The sequence below is a fragment of the Nerophis lumbriciformis genome, linkage group LG27 (genome assembly GCF_033978685.3).
Source record: "Nerophis lumbriciformis linkage group LG27, RoL_Nlum_v2.1, whole genome shotgun sequence".
NCBI classification, from domain to species: Eukaryota; Metazoa; Chordata; class Actinopteri; order Syngnathiformes; family Syngnathidae; genus Nerophis; species Nerophis lumbriciformis.
Genome location: NC_084574.2, coordinates 39,078,642 through 39,097,500, shown reverse-complemented (window position 1 = coordinate 39,097,500; position 18,859 = coordinate 39,078,642). Strand labels below are relative to the sequence as shown.

Here is an 18,859-nt window from a genome sequence, read left to right as displayed (position 1 = left end):
ACGAGGTCTGAAAGACCGAAACGCGCGTCGCTGGATACCAATCCAACATGTGTTTGACACCGCATTTGACGCAGACTCGGATTGCTTTCTTTCAGGGTCCTTGGAGGGTCTTGCGGTTGGTTTGGACGTTGCCTGGACAGGTTGTCCACGGACAGTGCCTTTATCCCCTTCCCCCACCCCCTACTCCTAAACCTAACCTGCCAGAGCCTGCAATCTGCTGTCGGGCGACGTCCTGCCTTCGTGAACCCACTGGGGACCTTGTCGGTGAGTGGTTCGTTTCACTTTGTTGAGTGTGGTGAGGGGCTACAAGTCAGCAAATTGCTTAAAAAAGACTTGATTCAGACACATTATATCAGGAGTTGAGGTACATCAAAGAAAACATTTTAGTGCTTTGATCAAACACCCCGATATTCAAGGGGGTGTTTGTCCCCTATGTGATGCACATAATATGGCAATTTGATGCATCACATAGGAAGGAGTGGATTTTGAGGGTCTATAGACTCCACTGCAGTGGAGAGCATATAAGCCCCGCCCCCTGCAGCACTCATATAAAGCCTCCTCCTGCCAGAACGGCTCATTCCCTCTCCAGCAGTCGATGAGCAAGCATCCTGCTGTGGAGAAACAGGGAAGCCGACAGCCAGGGGATTAGAAGCGCCCCACCTACTAGGGAACTAGAAGAGTCCCAGTAGGCATGGCTCAGCCAGCCTGACGAGGTCTGAAAGACCGAAACGCGCGTCGCTGGATACCAATCCAACATGTGTTTGACACCGCATTTGACGCAGACTCGGATTGCTTTCTTTCAGGGTCCTTGGAGGGTCTTGCGGTTGGTTTGGACGTTGCCTGGACAGGTTGTCCACGGACAGTGCCTTTATCCCCTTCCCCCACCCCCTACTCCTAAACCTAACCTGCCAGAGCCTGCAATCTGCTGTCGGGCGACGTCCTGCCTTCGTGAACCCACTGGGGACCTTGTCGGTGAGTGGTTCGTTTCACTTTGTTGAGTGTGGTGAGGGGCTACAAGTCAGCAAATTGCTTAAAAAAGACTTGATTCAGACACATTATATCAGGAGTTGAGGTACATCAAAGAAAACATTTTTGTGCTTTGATCAAACACCCCGATATTCAAGGGGGTGTTTGTCCCCTATGTGATGCACATAATATGGCAATTTGATGCATCACATAGGAAGGAGTGGATTTTGAAGGTCTATAGACTCCACTGCAGTGGAGAGCATATAAGCCCCGCCCCCTGCAGCACTCATATAAAGCCTCCTCCTGCCAGAACGGCTCATTCCCTCTCCAGCAGTCGATGAGCAAGCATCCTGCTGTGGAGAAACAGGGAAGCCGATAGCCAAGGGGATTAGAAGCGCCCCACCTACTAGGGAACTAGAAGAGTCCCAGTAGGCATGGCTCAGCCAGCCTGACGAGGTCTGAAAGACCGAAACGCGCGTCGCTGGATACCAATCCAACATGTGTTTGACACCGCATTTGACGCAGACTCGGATTGCTTTCTTTCAGGGTCCTTGGGGGGTCTTGCGGTTGGTTTGGACGTTGCCTGGACAGGTTGTCTACGGACAGTGCCTTTATCCCCTTCCCCCACCCCCTACTCCTAAACCTAACCCTAACCCTAACCCTAACCCTAACCCTAACCCTAACCCTGGAGGCGAAAGACCCGTGGGTGAGTCGTCGAGGCGATTTTTAGGAGGGTTGCCATGGCAACCCCCAAAATGGAGGCCTCCTACAGGCCTTGGAAGACCCTTAAGGTCACCAGGCTTGTCCAGCAGCAATGTTGCAATCTAATAAGCAACATTAATATCACAGAGGTTTTGCTCCCCATTTTTGCCACAATATTAAGAATGCCAGCGACGATTATGACAACAATTTTTTAATGAACAATGAGGTCAACAACCCTGCTAGGGAATTGGAAGCGTCCCAGCAGGCCTTCAGCTCGCAGTGAAAAAGAGGTCAATCATCCTGCTGGAGCAGTAAAAAAGATGGGGTACTCCTGCTGGAGCTGCATGACCTTTGACCCCGGAGGAGCGTCCTCCTGACGCCTGCTGCGCATCCGGAGCGCAGAGGGACGGGGGCGTGTCTGCGGCCGATAATACTGCAACCCGCGCCAGCTGGCAGCACGGCGAACCTGCCACCGTCACTCCTGCCACCCCGATGCCAAAAAGCCCGAAAAGGCAGCGTGAGGAAGTGCCTGAAAAAAGAGAGCCACCCACAGCATAAAGCCGGAAAAGGAAGACAGCTCGGGGACAAGATGCAGCGGACCCGCAAACCGGGCCAACTGTCAGCGTGGCAAACCTGCGGTGTAGGAGACCCGTGGACCGCCTGACCCCCTTCGTGCTGCTTCCGGTGTGCCGGGTGCGGAGGATGACACCCGGAGAATCGGCGCAACTCGCCATCCTGTAACAACCGTGTTATAACGTCAACAGACAGAACACGACCACACCAAACTACTTCGCTGGCATCCAACAACATCCAGCCCTCCAGAGAGGTCATCTGGGGGGTCAGGTGCAGGACACTGTATTCATCGAGTGTCTCTAGCGGGATTGTTGTTGTGTACCTGTGTGTCTCTGATCGGGGTCCCCCCGGGGACCTTACGTGAGGTTGGGGCGCCATCCTGGCGGGCCATTGATGGACAGTGCCACTTCCCCTTCCCCTAATCCTAACCCTAACCCTCACCCTAACCCTAACCCTAAACCTAACCCTAATCCTAACCCTCCACCTAACCCTAACCCTAACCCTAACCCTAACCCTAACCCTAACCCTAACCCTAACCCTAACCCTTCTTTATTTTTCCCATATCCCTCACCCCCCCTCTTCCCTAACCCTAACCATTCCCTTCTCCTTACCTAAAACCTACCCCCAAACCTAACCCTAACCCTAACCCTAACACAGTGCCTAACCCCAACCCCAACCCTAACCCTAACCCCCAACACCTAACCCTAACCCTAACCCTAACCCCTAACCCTAACCCTAACCCTAACCCTAACCATTCCCTTCTCCTTACCTAAAACCTACCCCCAAACCTAACCCTAACCCTAACCCTAACCCTAACCCCTAACCCTAACCCTAACCCTAACCCTAACCCTAACCCAACCGACCTGGTGCGCTTGTGAGGTAGACATAAAGATTTCCAAATTCCATGTCCGGCCATTGTGTAGGATTATCAGTCCACGCATCTGCTGGAAGGCGGTAAGGGCAGTCGTTTAATCCAACTACAGAACATTTTAACTCGTATCTTTACCTAGCCTCACTGGAAAGACTATTTACATAATCATACGCCATTTAGAACACTTTAAAATGCCGTGAAACCTCGTTAAATGCCTTTTCTGTCAATGCTGTGTTCGCTGTGAGCTGGTTTGTTTTCAACGAATTCAATATGGCGACCGCGTTGCTAGGGGATTGGCAGGCGGAAGTGACGTAGGTCCGCCCTCGCCCATAACGTCTTCACCGTCAGACGCCATCTTGCTTTATTCTCGCCGTGTTTGGTTCGCGCGCAGTCTTGTCAGATCTCGCGAGAGAAACAAGTAACCAGCTCTTCCCCCCCACTTCCGGTACAACTATTTCAACATTCTGAAAATAAAAATGAACTTTTCCATTTTCCATTTTCAAAACAAAGACATACAACTTATTTTTGTAAAAATATTCAAATATTTAACAATGTATTGAAACAACAGTAGCATAAGGAAAGAAACAAAAGAAACAAAATAAATATTACACTCATTATATTCCTTTTGTCTTTGATGCTAATCGTTTTTATAATGTATTTTAGACTGTGGAAGGTTTTCATGTTCTTTTTAAATTTCCCTTTGCATTATATATATATATATATATATATATATATATATATATATATATATATATATATATATATATATATATATATATATATCTTTTTTTTAATTATTTTTTATTTTTATTTTATTTATTTATTTTTCTTTGATTAGCCATCCATCCATCCCTTTCCTACCGCTTGTCCCTTTTGGGGTCGCGAGGGGTGCTGGACCCTATCCCAGCTGCATTCGGGCGGAAGGCGGTGTACACCCTGGACAAGACGCCAAGACAGTTTCAGACACACAATATTTATGAGAGGTTGATGTTCCTCTCAGTTTGTAACAAACTGTATCAACATGTTTACACAAAACTCACACAGTCACCGGGGGAATATTCCAGAGAGCAGGTTAAGTGCAAACTCCTGAGTATGTAAAATGAAGTGTATTAATGAACTCATATCATGTTCTACACTTGGTGCATGTTCATATTCATCTGGGAGAAAGCAAACCATCAGGTTTGAGTAAACAGTGCTATTTCAGTTTGAGCACATGAGTAGATAAGGTCCCTTAGTTTGATATTCACAGGTGAATCCAGCAGACTAGTAGAATATCTTAGGTGTATTGCTGCCCTCCACAGGTTCTTAATGGGATTTCCTCCTTCTGTCCTATGGCCCACACTACATTCTACAGTCCAGTAGGTGGCAGTACGAACCTTTCAAGTCATGGCTGCAAACTGCCAGCAAGAAGAAGTCATAGAGCTGGTTGCTTGTTTCTCTCGCGAGATCTGACAACATGTTTAAATAGAACAATTGACAGGTTGACAACATCCAAACAAACCAAGTCATCTCCAACACATCTCAACATTACACACATCCTCCAGGCTGACTTAGTCTAGATGATGAAGTAAGCTGGAAACTACATGCAAGTCATAGAAAGAAAACATTTAAAAAATTGACTGCGATAATAAATAGAATAAAGTACATACCCACAAATATTAACTACAATTATTGTACCCAACTTCAGTTGAAGCATACATTGTTTATTGCATAAAGGTCTGGGGACATACATATAAAACAATCACACAACAATATTCATATTACACAAGAGAGTAATAAAGACAATTAATAGAATGGATTATAGAGACCCAACTAATGATTCATAAAGTCACACATTTTAAAATTGTATACAACTCAACAGTTCAAATGATGTATAAAGTAAATAATAATATGCTTCCAGAAGTGGTCCAGAAGATGTTTCAGATGTGAACCAGTAAATATGAACTAAGAAGGATTTATGTGTACACAAAAGCAAAGGTATGAACACATGTAAAACAAATATGTACATCATATAAAGGAGTTCATCTATAGAACCCATCATTATTTAAAAAAACATATACAAAACACTATTATGAATAAGTATAACAGTGAATTATGAATATCTACACATAAAATGTTTATTGTATGTAACATATTTTATGTACTGTTTATTCTCACCTTTTCAGTCCAATTGTTTTGTTCATTTTAAAGTACACAAATGTGTATATTAACTCATGTACTTGACTGAAATAAAAGCACTAATCTGAAGTGTCTAATCTATAAATGTTAGAATCATATTAACAAGATTGTGTTACACACACAACAATGATGTCACACATGTTATATGTGCTGATGTTGTTAGAAAGTCAAAGTTAAAGTCTTGACAGTTTATTTCAAATCCTGCATCTTCATTTGCTGCTGCTGTTCTCACCAGCACACTTGTGTTTCTTACACTGGTACTTAGAAGACAATCTTTCACCACACACATTGCAACTCAACACTTTCTCTCCTGGGTGTCTTCTCATGTGTGCTCTAAGAGTGTTTAGGGGACGAAAGCTTTTGCTGCAGCTTGAACAGGAGTATGGTTTTTCATCAGAGTGCGTTCTCTTGTGTGATTTTAAATGGTGCCTTCGACTAAAATCTTTACCGCAGATTGAACATGAAAAAGGTTTTTCACCAGTGTGTGTTCTCATGTGAACTTTTAAACATTCATTTACTACAAAACTTTTACCACATTCTGAGCAGGAAAAAGGTTTTTCTCCAGTGTGTCTTCTCATGTGTCTTTTGAAATGTTGATTTAGTACAAAACTTTTACCACATTCTGAGCAGGAAAAAGGTTTTTCTCCAGTGTGTATTTTCATGTGTGTTTTGAAATGGTCCACTCGAGTAATATCTTTACCGCAGATTGAACATGAAAAAGGTTTTTCTCCAGTGTGTGTTCTCATGTGTGCTTTTAAACTTTGATTTCTGAAAAAACTTTTACCACATTCTGAACATGAAAATGTTTTTTCTCCAGTGTGTGTTCTCATGTGTCTTTTGAAATGTTTATTTATTATAAAACTTTTACCACATTCTGAGCAGGAAAAAGGTTTTTCTCCAGTGTGTATTTTCATGTGTTTTGAAATTGTCCCCTCGAGTAATATCTTTACCGCAGATTGAACATGAAAAAGGTTTTTCTCCAGTGTGTGTTCTCATGTGTACTTTTAAACTTTGATTTTTGGAAAAACGTTTACCACATTCTGACCATGAAAATGGTTTTTCTCCAGTGTGTGTTCTCATGTGTGCTTTTAAACTTTGATTTCTGAAAAAACTTTTACCACATTCTGAACATGAAAATGTTTTTTCTCCAGTGTGTGTTCTCATGTGTCTTTTGAAATGTTTATTTATTATAAAACTTTTACCACATTCTGAGCAGGAAAAAGGTTTTTCTCCAGTGTGTATTTTCATGTGTTTTGAAATTGTCCCCTCGAGTAATATCTTTACCGCAGATTGAACATGAAAAAGGTTTTTCTCCAGTGTGTGTTCTCATGTGTACTTTTAAACTTTGATTTTTGGAAAAACGTTTACCACATTCTGACCATGAAAATGGTTTTTCTCCAGTGTGTGTTCTCATGTGTGCTTTTAAACTTTGATTTCTGAAAAAACTTTTACCACATTCTGCACATGAAAATGGTTTTTCTCCAGTGTGTGTTCTCATGTGTCTTTTCAATTTACTAGGATATATTAAAGTTTTGTCACAGTGAAAACATGTGAAGTGAGTGTTGTCAGTGTGACATGTTGCATCATCTTTAGAGTGTTCATCATCAGTGTCAGGAGAGTGTGACGTTGTGTCCTCACTATCTGATAGTGGAGCTAAGATCTTGTCTGCTTGTGATCCTCCACAGTGGTCTCCATCAGCTTCTGTTGTCATGTGTTGAGTTGAGCTGCTGCTTGGAGGCTCCGCCTCTCTCTTCTCCTCACTTTCAATTTTGACCTCATCATCTTCACTCTTCACACTGATGAGGTGTCTCTTGTCTTCCTCTATGAAGTGGGGGGTCAGCCGCTGTTTTTCTTCATCCTTAAAGTGGGGGGACTGTGGCTCCTCTTCTTTCACGTGGAGGTGCTGTGACCTCTTCTGCTCCATACTGGAGGACCCCTCCTGCTGCTCAGGTGGACGATATTTTTCACAGACGTCTGCAGGACACAAGAAGACAAACACATGCTGGGATGGAAATAGATAAGATTTGACCAATTCAGATTTCATTTTCGATTCTGCTTTTACGATTCGGTTATTTGTGGACTCACTTTTGCTTTCACATTCAGTACAAAGGAGAAGAAACAGGTCGATTAGCATCAACTTTGACTAGTTGAGAAGTAACATGAGCCTACAAAGCCAACAGTGAGGTCTTAAGAGGCACAGATTTTACGGGTCCCCCATGAGGTGCCAGAGGGCCCTAAGGACAATATTCTGCTTTGAAAATATCCATAAAATAAAAATATTTTTGGCAAGAAATTAACAAAATACTACACGTTATTTTGTGGCAATTACAAAAGAATGTCCAGTATAATTCCCAGGACATTCAATCAATCACAACTGGACTGTTAAAGTGAACATATATACATAAATATACAGTATACATATATATATATATATATATATATATATATATATATATATATATACATACCCCGCCTTCCACCCGATTGTAGCTGAGATAGGCTCCAGCACCCCCTGCCACTCCGAAAGGGATAAGCGGTAGAAAATGGATGGATGGATGGATATATATACATATACACATGCATATATACAGCCGCGATCAAAAGTTTACATACACTTGTAAAGAACATCATGTCATGGCTGTCAATCATTTCTACAACTCTTATTTCGTTGTGATAGAGTGATTGGAGCACACACTTGTTGCTCACTTTGATGAATTTATTATGGGTCTACTGAAAATGTGAGGGTCAAAAGTATACATACAGCAATGTTAATATTTGCTTACATGTCCCTTGGCAAGTTTACCTGCAATAAGGCGCTTTTGGTAGCCATCCACAAGCTTCTGCTTCAATTTTTGACTACTCCTCTTGACCAAATTGGTGCTAAATGTGTCGTTTTTCTGATATAGACTTGTTTCTTCAGCATTGTCCAAACGACTTTGGGAAGGCCATTCTAAAACCTTAATTCTAGCCTGATTTAGACATTCCTTGATCACTTTTGAGGTGTGTTTGGGGTCATTGTCCTGTTGGAACACCCAACTGCGCCCAAGACCCAACCTCCCGGCTGATGATTTTAGCTTGTCCTGAAAGGGGAACATTATCACCAGACCTATGTAAGCGTCAATATATACCTTGATGTTGCAGAAAAAAGAACATATATTTTTTCAACCGATTTCCAAACTCTAAATGGGTGAATTTTGGCGAATTAAACGCCTTTCTAATATTCGCTCTCGGAGCACATCGGGAAGCAATCCGCCATTTTCTCAAACACCGAGTCAAATCAGCTCTGTTATTTTCTGTTTTTTCGACTGTTTTCCGTACCTTGGAGACATCATGCCTCGTCGGTGTGTTGTCGGAGGGTGTAACAACACCAACAGGGACGGGTTCAAGTTGCACCAGTGGCCCAAAGATGCCAAAGTGGCAAGAAATTGGACGTTTGTTCCGCACACTTTACCCACGAAAGCTATGCTACGACAGAGATGGCAAGAATGTGTGGATATCCTGCGACACTCAAAGCAGATGCATTTCCAACGATTAAGTCAAAGAAATCTGCCGCCAGACCCCCATTGAATCTGCCGGAGTGTGTGAGCAATTCAGGGACAAAGGACCTCGCTAGCACGGCAAGCAATGGCGGCAGTTTGTTCCCGCAGACGAGCGAGCTAAACCCCCTGGATGTCTTGGCTCACACTGTCCCTTATGCCACCGAAGATGATCAAGAGAAGAATATCGACCCTAGCTTCCCTGGCCTGCTGACATCAACTCCAAAACTGGACAGATCAGCTTTCAGGAAAAGAGCGCGGATGAGGGTATGTCTACAGAATATATTAATTGATGAAAATTGGGCTGTCTGCACTCCCAAAGTGCATGTTGTTGCCAAATGTATTTCATATGCTGTAAACCTAGTTCATAGTTGTTAGTTTCCTTTAATGCCAAACAAACACATACAAATCGTTGGTTAGAAGGCGATCGCCGATTTCGTCCTCGCTTTCTCCCGTGTCGCTGGCTGTCGTGTCGTTTTCGTCGGTTTCGCTTGCATACGGTTCAAACCGATATCTTGCTGTTCTATGCGCCATGTTTGTTTTAGTTGGCATCACTATGTGACGTCACAGGAAAATGGACGGGTGTATATAACGATGGTTAAAATCAGGCACTTTGAAGCTTTTTTAGGGATATTGCGTGATGGGTAACATTTTGAAAAAAACTTCGAAAAATATAATAAGCCACTGGGAACTGATTTTTAATGGTTTAACCATTCTGAAATTGTGATAATGTTCCCCTTGAAGAATTTGGAGCTAATCCTCCTTTTTATTGTCCCATTTAAAGCAGCAGTTCCATTGGCGGCAAAACAGGCCCAGAGCATAATACTACCACCACCATACTTGACGGTAGGGATGGTGTTCCTGGGATTAAAGGTCTCACTTTTTCTCCTCCAAACATATTTCTGGGAATTGTGGCCAAACAGCTCCATTTTTATTTTATCTGACCACAGAACTTTCCTCCAGAAGGTCTTATCTTTGTCCATGTAATGTCAGATGAAACAACAATTTAGCTGTTTGGCCACAATACATTATATTAAAAATAAAGGTGACGCTTTAAACAAGGAGGCACCGCGTTGCAAGTACTGTTTTACACCTTTCCTGCTTGTCGGCTCCCAGACCGTGGTCGAGGAGAGCAGGGGAGACCTTTCACTTTGGTCGGAATGACCAGGCCATCGATTAGTTACAACTTGGTCACTTTATTTATAATTTCCAAAGGACACAGCCGGATATCCACCTGCACATGCTAGCGCTACCTCTCCGAACTTGCCCACTCACTTACTCGTCACACACCCCACATACTGCCATTCTTAAAGGAGCACACACACACATATGCTACTCTCACAACAGATGCTTTAAAACACGCCTCTCCAAAGTATTAGCACCTTTGCTTCAAACTGAGGTCAACATTCAGATCTACACAAGGAGTTATAAAGAGTGACAGGTAATAATGGCATTGTTACACCTGTCCTGCTGTTCGGTCCGGTGCAGACTGCTCTCATACGAAACTTATCTCAACTGCATTATGCCAGATATTTGAAGTAACACACTAATTAATAACATTTATTAAAAAGTGATTCCGTTAGCAGGGCTCGAATTTAACCTCGGCAACCGTGGCAAAAGCCGCGACTGCCCTTGTGACTTGCCGTAATGCCCTAGAAAATTGACCAACATTGACGACAAGAACATGCCGTGACCGCCCTTGACTTTTTACTTGTTAATGGACGAGGGATGTAACAGTAAACGGTATAATGATAATTTGCGATACATTTCCAGACGGTTAGTAGTACGTCATTTTTTTTAATTACAGCAAAATCGCTATTTATTCATGCATTTTAGGGCAACACAAAGTCAGGTGCATGCGCACTAGCGTTGTTTGGCTTGGCGGAAAAGCTAAACGGACTTTGCTATGGAGATTTGCCCTCGGAGTAAACGGAACCAAGCGCTTGGGTTAACGTAAATTTCCCTCGCTTCCCGCCGTGCGTTTAAGAGCGCACTGCTGTGTTTAGATGGAGACAGGTGTGGACAATATTGGAGACACTTGTCCTCACACTAAAAGTATACAGCGAAGTAGACAACTATTTGATGTGGCTTTTATTTTCTCAATACATTGTCCATCAGCTGCTGTGACTGAGAGTTAATGAGGTGAGGAAACATGCAGCAGGTGATGTGTCGTGAACGTTGTCACAACTTGTTTATAAAGCCTTTAGTTTGTTTACTGGGATGGTCATTCCTCCTTTATTTAACTGCAAACTGTATCAGTGTTCAATTTACATCAATATTAGCTAAAATGTTTTGTCATCTCATCGAATTGAACGCTGGCTGTGAAGATTGTGTATTCGATGTGAGAGGTGTCACTAGTCTTTATTTTTGTTGGCCAAACTGTTGCACTGAACTACAAGGAGGCGTTGTTGGAGAAGAACAAAGCTTGTTTATTAGACTTCATCTTCATTAGCCAAACTGCTTTGACTTTTATATTAATATCAAAAATTAAACGTAACATTTTTTTTACTTTTCTTTTTTTTAACTGTTTTTTTTCATGACACAAAAGCAGTTTATACATATATATATATATATATATATATATATATATATATATATATATATATATACACACACACATACTAGGGCTGCAACTAACAACTAATTTGATAATTGATTAATCTGTCGATTATTACTTTGATTAATCGATTAATAATCGGATAAAAGAGACAAACTACATTTCTATACTTTCCAGTATTTTATTGGGGAAAAAAACAGCATACTGGCACCATACTTATTTTGATTATTGTTTCTCAGCTGTTTGTAAATGTTGCAGTTTATAAATAAAGGTTTATAAAAAAAAAAAAGAAGTAGCCTCTGCGCATGCGCATAGCATAGATCCAACGAATCGATGACTAAATCAATCACCAACTATTTCTATAATAAATTTTAATCTATTTAATTGATTAGTTGTTGCAGCCCTAATATATACATATACATATAAATATATATATATATATATATATATATATATATATATATATATATATATATATATATATATATATATATATATATATATATATATATACCGTATTTTCCGCACTATTAGCCGCACCTAAAAACCACAAATTTTCTCAAAAGCTGACAGTGCGGCTTATAACCCGGTGCGCTTTATATATGGATTAATATTAAGATTCATTTTCATAAAGTTTAGGTCTCGCAACTACGGTAAACAGCCGCCATCTTTTTTCCCCGTAGAAGAGGAAGCGCTTCTTTTTCTACGGCAAGCAACCGCCAAGGTAAGCACCCGCCCCCATAGAAGAGGAAGCGCTTCTTCTTCTACTGTAAGCAACCACCCGCCCCCGTAGAAGAAGAAGAAGCGCGCGGATATTACGTTTCATTTCATTTGTGTTTACATCTGTAAAGACCACAAAATGGCTCCTATTAAGAGACACGCGTACAACGCAGAATTCAAACTCAAGGCAATAAGTCACGCAGTAGAACACGGAAATAGAGCAGCAGCAAGAGAATTGAACATAAATGGTGCGTAGGTAGAGGAAGCAACAAGATGACCTGCGCCACTAAAACAGGGAGACAGCGCCGGACGACATACGCCAACATCTGCCAGTGGATTGTAAATGCCTGGGCGGATATATCGGTCTCAACTGTGGTCCGAGCTTTCACGCCACTACACTACCACCATGCTTCACTGATGAGGTGGTATGCTTTGGATCTTGAGCAGTTCCTTGCCTTCTCCATACTCTTCTCTTTCCATCATTTTGGTACAAGTTGATCCTTGTCTCATCTGAGCCAAAGATGATGTTCCAGAACTGCACAGGCTCTTTTACATGTTTCTTGGCAAACTCTAATCTGGCCTTCCTGTTTTTGAGGCTCACCAGTGGTTTACACCTTGTGAAGAAACCTCTGTATTTCCTCTGGTGAAGTCTTCTCTTCATTGTTGACTTGGACACAGATACACCTACCTCCTGGAGAGATTTCTTTATCTGGCCAACTGTTGTGAAGGGTTTTTTCTTGACAAGGGAAGGTATTTGTCTGTCATCCACCACACTTGTTTTCCTGGTCTTCCATGTCTTTTAGTGTTGCTGAGCTCAGCAGTGTGTTCTCTCTTTTTAAGAATGTACCGTATTTTCCGCACTATAAGGCGCACCTAAAAACCACAAATTTTCTCAAAAGCTAACAGTGCGCCTTATAACCCGGTGCGCTTTATTACGATTAATTTTCATAAAGTTTCGATCTCGCAACTTCGGTAAACAGCCGCCATCTTTTTTCCCGGTAGAACAGGAAGCGCTTCTTCTTCTACGCAAGCAACCGCCAAGGAAAGCACCCGCCCCCATAGAACAGGAAGCGCTTCACCCGCCCCCATAGAACAGGAAGCGCTTCACCCGCCCCCGGAAGAAGAAGAAAAAACGCGCGGATATCACCGTACGTTTCATTTCCTGTTTACATCTGTAAAGACCACAAAATGGCTCCTACTAAGCGATCCGGTTCATAAAAAGACGCAATCTCTCCATCCGCACACGGATTACTACCGTATTTCACAGCAACTGAACCGCACTGTGGAACGGGAGCACGTACGGTGAATATTCGCACCACAGGGAATGAGAAGTCATCCTTCACTGTGGTTCTAGCTTGCCATGCTAACTTCCACTCATGGTGATATTCAAAAGGAAGACCTTGCCAAAAGAGACCTTTCCAGCCGGCGTCATCATAAAAGCTAACTCGAAGGGATGGATGGATGAAGAAAAGATGAGCGAGTGGTTAAGGGAAGTTTACGCGAAGAGGCCGGGTGGCTTTTTTCACACAGCTCCGAAGGCGAACACACCTTCACTAAGACGGGCAGACAGCCTCGGACGACATACGCCAACATTTGCCAGTGGATCGTAAATGCTTGGGCAGATATTTCGGTCACAACTGTGGTCCGAGCTTTCCGGAAGGCAGGATTCACAGAACAACAGCGACACTGACTCCCGATGACTTCTACGAGACGGAACCGGCCATTTTGGATACCACGCTTGCGCATCTTTTCAATTCGGACACCGAAGACGAAGAATTCGAAGGATTTACGAATGAAGAATAACTTCAGAAGGTGAGCGCTATGTTTATTTTGTGTGTTGTGACATTAACGTTCGAGCAACATTATGTTACTATTGCTCTACACCATTTTGAATTTTACTATGTTTGTGATTGCACATTTGCACATTTTGGGACAGAGTTGTTAGAACGCTGGTTTTCAATATATTATTAAAGTTTGACTGAACTATCTGACTGTTTTTTTGACATTCACTTTAGCGCAGCGTTTTTTTGACATTCACTTTAGCGCAGCGTAGGCGCGGCTTATAGTCCGGGGCGGCTTATTGGTGGACAAAATTATGAAATATGTAATTCATAGAAGGTGCGGCTAATAATCCGGTGCGCCTTATAGTGCGGAAAATACGGTACCAAACAGTTGATTTGGCCACACTTCATGTTTTTGCTATCTCTCTGATGGCTTTGTTTTGATTTTTCAGCCTAATGATGGCTTGCTTTACTGACAGTGACAGCTCTTTGGACTTCATATTGAGAAATGACCTCCCCAGATTACAAATGAATATACCACACTGGAAATGACATCTAGGCCTTTTATCTGCTTTTTGTAAATGAAATAAATGAAAAAAAACAAGGGAATAACACAAACGTGGCCACGGAACAGCTGAGTAGCCAATTATCCAATTACTTTTGGTCCCTTAAAAAGTGGAAGGCACATATAAAATGTGTTGTAATTCCTACACCGTTCACCTGATTTGGATGTAAATACTCTCAAATTAAAGCTCAAAGTCTGCACTTAAAGCACATTTTGATTGTTTCATTTCAAATCCATTGTGGTGTTGTACAGAGCTGGAATACTGAAAATTGTGTCAATGTCCAAATATTTATGGACCTAACTGTATATATATATATATATATATATATATATATATATATATATATATATATATATATATATATATATATATATATATATATATATATATATATATATATATATATATATATATATATATATATATGCAAGCATGCTTGGTTAAAATGTGCACTTTTGAGTGACATAGGAGTTAGTAGGTGTCATGACATGCAGTTCAAGTGACTGTGGTACACAATGTGACCAGCAGATGGTGCTGGATATGATGTTCAAGTAAACGTAAGGAAGAAGACACAAGCGCTGTTTCAACCCTCTGCGCATCCACTCGGCGCAGACGTGATCCCATGTACAAATATCGCGACAACTGCTGATTTCATTTCAACAATTAAAAATAGGAACTTGATAGTAAATAAAGCCACGTTTCCACTGCTGGATGCTGTGTTCAATCGTGTCGATGATGTTTTAACGTTTAGAGGACGTGCTGTCATGAAATAAATAAAACATATTCCGGTGGTGGTGGTCAATGTCACTACTCCATAGGTACCGGAAGACTACGTCACTTCCTGGACTTACAATTGTTTTTACAAAGGTGCTTTTGAAACGTCACATTCTGTGATATTTGAATATTGTATTAATGTTCTGTATAAAAACTATCTTACATAGGAGTAAAAGGGAACAAGAATATAAACATGAACAAGGGGTAGATGTAAAAAATCAGGGAGTATTATGGCCACAATTTCAATGACTTTCACTCTTCTGTCATTGCAATGAATGACGTAAGGGGGCGCCACTGACTCCCATCATGTCATTTATTGTTTAAATGTTGATTTGTTTTTTTAAACAAGCCACTTACTTCTTTTTAACAGAGCCCCTAAAGGAACATGGGGACAACATTTGTTTAGATATGTTTCTGGTGTGCACCAGATAAGTTTCTGGTGTGCACCAGATAGTTTCTGGTGAGCACCAGATAGCATTGGATGTGTGCGCATGGTTTGAGGTGTGTGTGAAAATGCCAGTTCAGGAGTTCATTGGGCTGTATTTCCAACTAGGACTTTCCCTCATGTCCGTTTAGGGGTGTTGTGGCAAAATGTGAATGCCTGCCAAAAATTTATTTCCTTCGCTGAACCTGCATTTTTGTCTTGGTGTGTCCACAGAGGATTAGTAGGTGTGAGACAAACACTTTATCTTCCTGGTTATTGTATCGCTACGTGTTTGACATTATTTAAGACTTTATCGTTATTATTGTTAGTCCCATGTTGATGTGATAAAACCTCTTTCTTGTTTGGAAGATACACACAATTGTAACTGTTATTTCTTCCTGCACATAATAAATATGCACAACATGTGTGGATGTATTCATTTATGTAAAATTGTCATTAAATGTAACATTGCCTGACAAAAAGTGATTCGACGTAATATTTTGATATTTACACATCGCATATTTACACACGCGTATTTTACTAGAATAGCCTTATGTGTAACGACCTGGTCGCATCGTGATGCGGGTGTGGTTCTCCCAAGGATGCAGACGGCTTCGGACACAGCTTGCAGGTAGGAATATGATTTATTTAAAATATAAATCATACGGTCAATAACAAAAGACATGCACGTAGCACAAAAAGGCAAAAACAAAAGGGCTAGCGTGGGAGCTAGCAAACCAAAATAGCCTAGCGTGAGAACTAGCAGCTAAAGCACAGGAAATAATCGTCGTCATCAGTTGTGTAAGAACAAACTAGGAAGCCAGACCGAGTGAGGCCAGAGCAAAGACTAAATAGCCCTCTGATTAGTGCCCGGGCAACAGGTGCGCGTCCCGAACACTAACCAGAGACAGGTGAATGTAATCGGTTGACATGGCAACTGAAAACAAACAAAATCAAGGTGCTGAAAACACGTGACTCAAACATAAACAAACTATGATCCGGGCAGCGGATCGTAACATTATGAGCATTACATATATCAAAATCAAGTACCTACTGTACTGTTTACTTGTTGAAATACCCTTTTTAGAGCTAAAAACAACCCAAATGGCAACTTTGCTGCTGCCAAAAATGTATTCCAGATAATATTAACAATAATAACAAAATGTCAAAGCATTTCTCTAAAAAACAATATTATACATTCTGAAAATGTAAACAATAGCAAGAATACACCTACAAATTTCAGAAATTTTCACGAGCAAACACTTTGTTTAAAAGGTTTTTACTGTACCAATCTTCATGGTGCTTTTGTTGACCAGAGAGGAGATTCTTTAGAGAAAGGTCAACCAACCAACGAGATTTCTCTATAGAATCTCCTCTCTGGTCAACAAAAGCACCATGATGATTCTAGCGGGAACTCTCATTCCACCCTTTTTCGATTACGCATGCACCTCCTGGTACCCTAGCACCTCCAAAACCCTCAAATCTAGACTCCAAACATCCCAGAACAAGCTAGTCAGATTACTTCTAGACCTCCACCCCAGATCACACCTCACTCCTACAAAGTGGGCTGGCTCAGGGTGGAGGACAGAGTAAAACAACTTGCACTGAGCCTAGTCTATAAAATCCGCTACACCTCCCTGATACCGAAGTACATGTCAAACTACTTCCTTAACGTAAATGACCGCCATAACCACAACACCAGGGGGAGCTCCAATAACCACGTTAAACCCAGATTCCCACCTAACAAAGGTCTTAACTCATTCTCTTGCTATGCCACATCAATGTGGAATGCACTCCCAACAGGTGTAAAAGAAAGGGCATCTCTATCCTCCTTCAAAACCGCACTAAAACAACACCTCCAGGCAACTTCAACCCTAAACTAACACCCTCCCTTCCACATCCCACATCCCCGGATTGTAAATAATCAAATGTAAATAATCAAATGTAGATACAGATAATTATGTCAATAATTCAATGTATATACTCTGATGATTAACTTGTGTGATAACTGTATTATGATGATAGTATATATCTGTATCATGAATCAATTTAAGTGGACCCCGACTTAAACAAGTTGAAAAACTTATTGGGGTGTTACCATTTAGTGGTCAATTGTACGGAATATGTACTGTACTGTGCAATCTACTAATAAAAGTTTCAATCAATCAAACCAAAATTCTAAATAACTAAAGAAAAATGACTGATAAACACTGGAAAACTGTCACTGAATGTCTTAGTGTGATGTCATTCTGTGACAGACAAATGCTACACAGTTTCCACAAGGTGAGGACATTGATGGTCTGACTCACTGTCTTACGGATGACCTCAACTTCTGCGTAGACGTGACCTGCCCTGCTAAGACTGTTCGGTGCTACCCTGATAACAAACCCTGGGTAACACAGGAGCTTAAAGCTGTCCTCAACAAGAAGAAAGCTGCTTCAGGAGTGGAGACAGGGAGGCAATGAGAGCAGCACAGCGGGAGGAGAGGAAGGCTAAGGACAGCTACAGGAAGAAGCTGCAGCAGAACAACATGAGGGAGGTCTGGGAAGGTGTGAAAACCATCACAGGCCACAAGACAAAGACCAGAGCGGTAGGGGGGACAATAGAGTGACTTGAATAACTTCTTCACCCAGCACGTGTCCTCCTCACCTCCCACTCCTCATTGCAGCCACCCCCTCAACACGCCTCCCCCCCAGCTATGGCTGCACCCCCCTCCTCCTCCACCTCCTCTACGCAGACATTAGTCATCTCTGTGGACCAGGTCAGAGGTCAACTGAGGAAGCTGCATCCTACAAACTAACTGGTGCGCACCAGAGTCTATCTGGTGCATACTGCGTATTATTTAAGTACAGTGTTTTATTTTCCTACACGCAAACACAGTGTTACTGTTCAAACTGTGTGTAATGTTACAGTAACTAAAAATATTAAATATACTTGTTAAATAACGTGTCTACCTTGTTTTTAATGAATAATTAAGGCCTACTATGCTACTGTATTTTAATACTGTTCATGATGGTGGTACTTGGAGATCCAAGTATTTTCTGAGGTGGTACTTGGTGAAAAAAGTTTGACAACTACTGACGTAGTGACATTGTAAACCGCATTGGCAGACACCATTTTGTTATACCCAATACATCGCGCCCCCCCCCCCCCCCCCCCCCCCCCGAGTTAGAAAGTTCCAGAATTGTTCACGTTATACCATCTCATCTCA

At 41.7% G+C, this 18,859-nt stretch overlaps 1 long non-coding RNA gene and 1 pseudogene across 1 annotated transcript; both read right to left on the bottom strand.

Annotated features, from left to right (window-relative positions):
• Window positions 1-1,863: 1,863 nt before the first annotated feature.
• LOC140679949 (uncharacterized) lies at window positions 1,864-2,550 on the bottom strand. The gene is made up of 2 exons (XR_012051224.1): window positions 2,302-2,550; window positions 1,864-2,197 (listed from the first exon to the last, which is right to left on the bottom strand). It is a non-coding gene; the product is annotated as an uncharacterized lncRNA (long non-coding RNA).
• A 1,983-nt stretch (window positions 2,551-4,533) lies between these two features.
• Window positions 4,534-6,603, bottom strand: LOC133624401 (uncharacterized; annotated as a pseudogene).
• Between the last annotated feature and the right edge of the window lie 12,256 nt (window positions 6,604-18,859).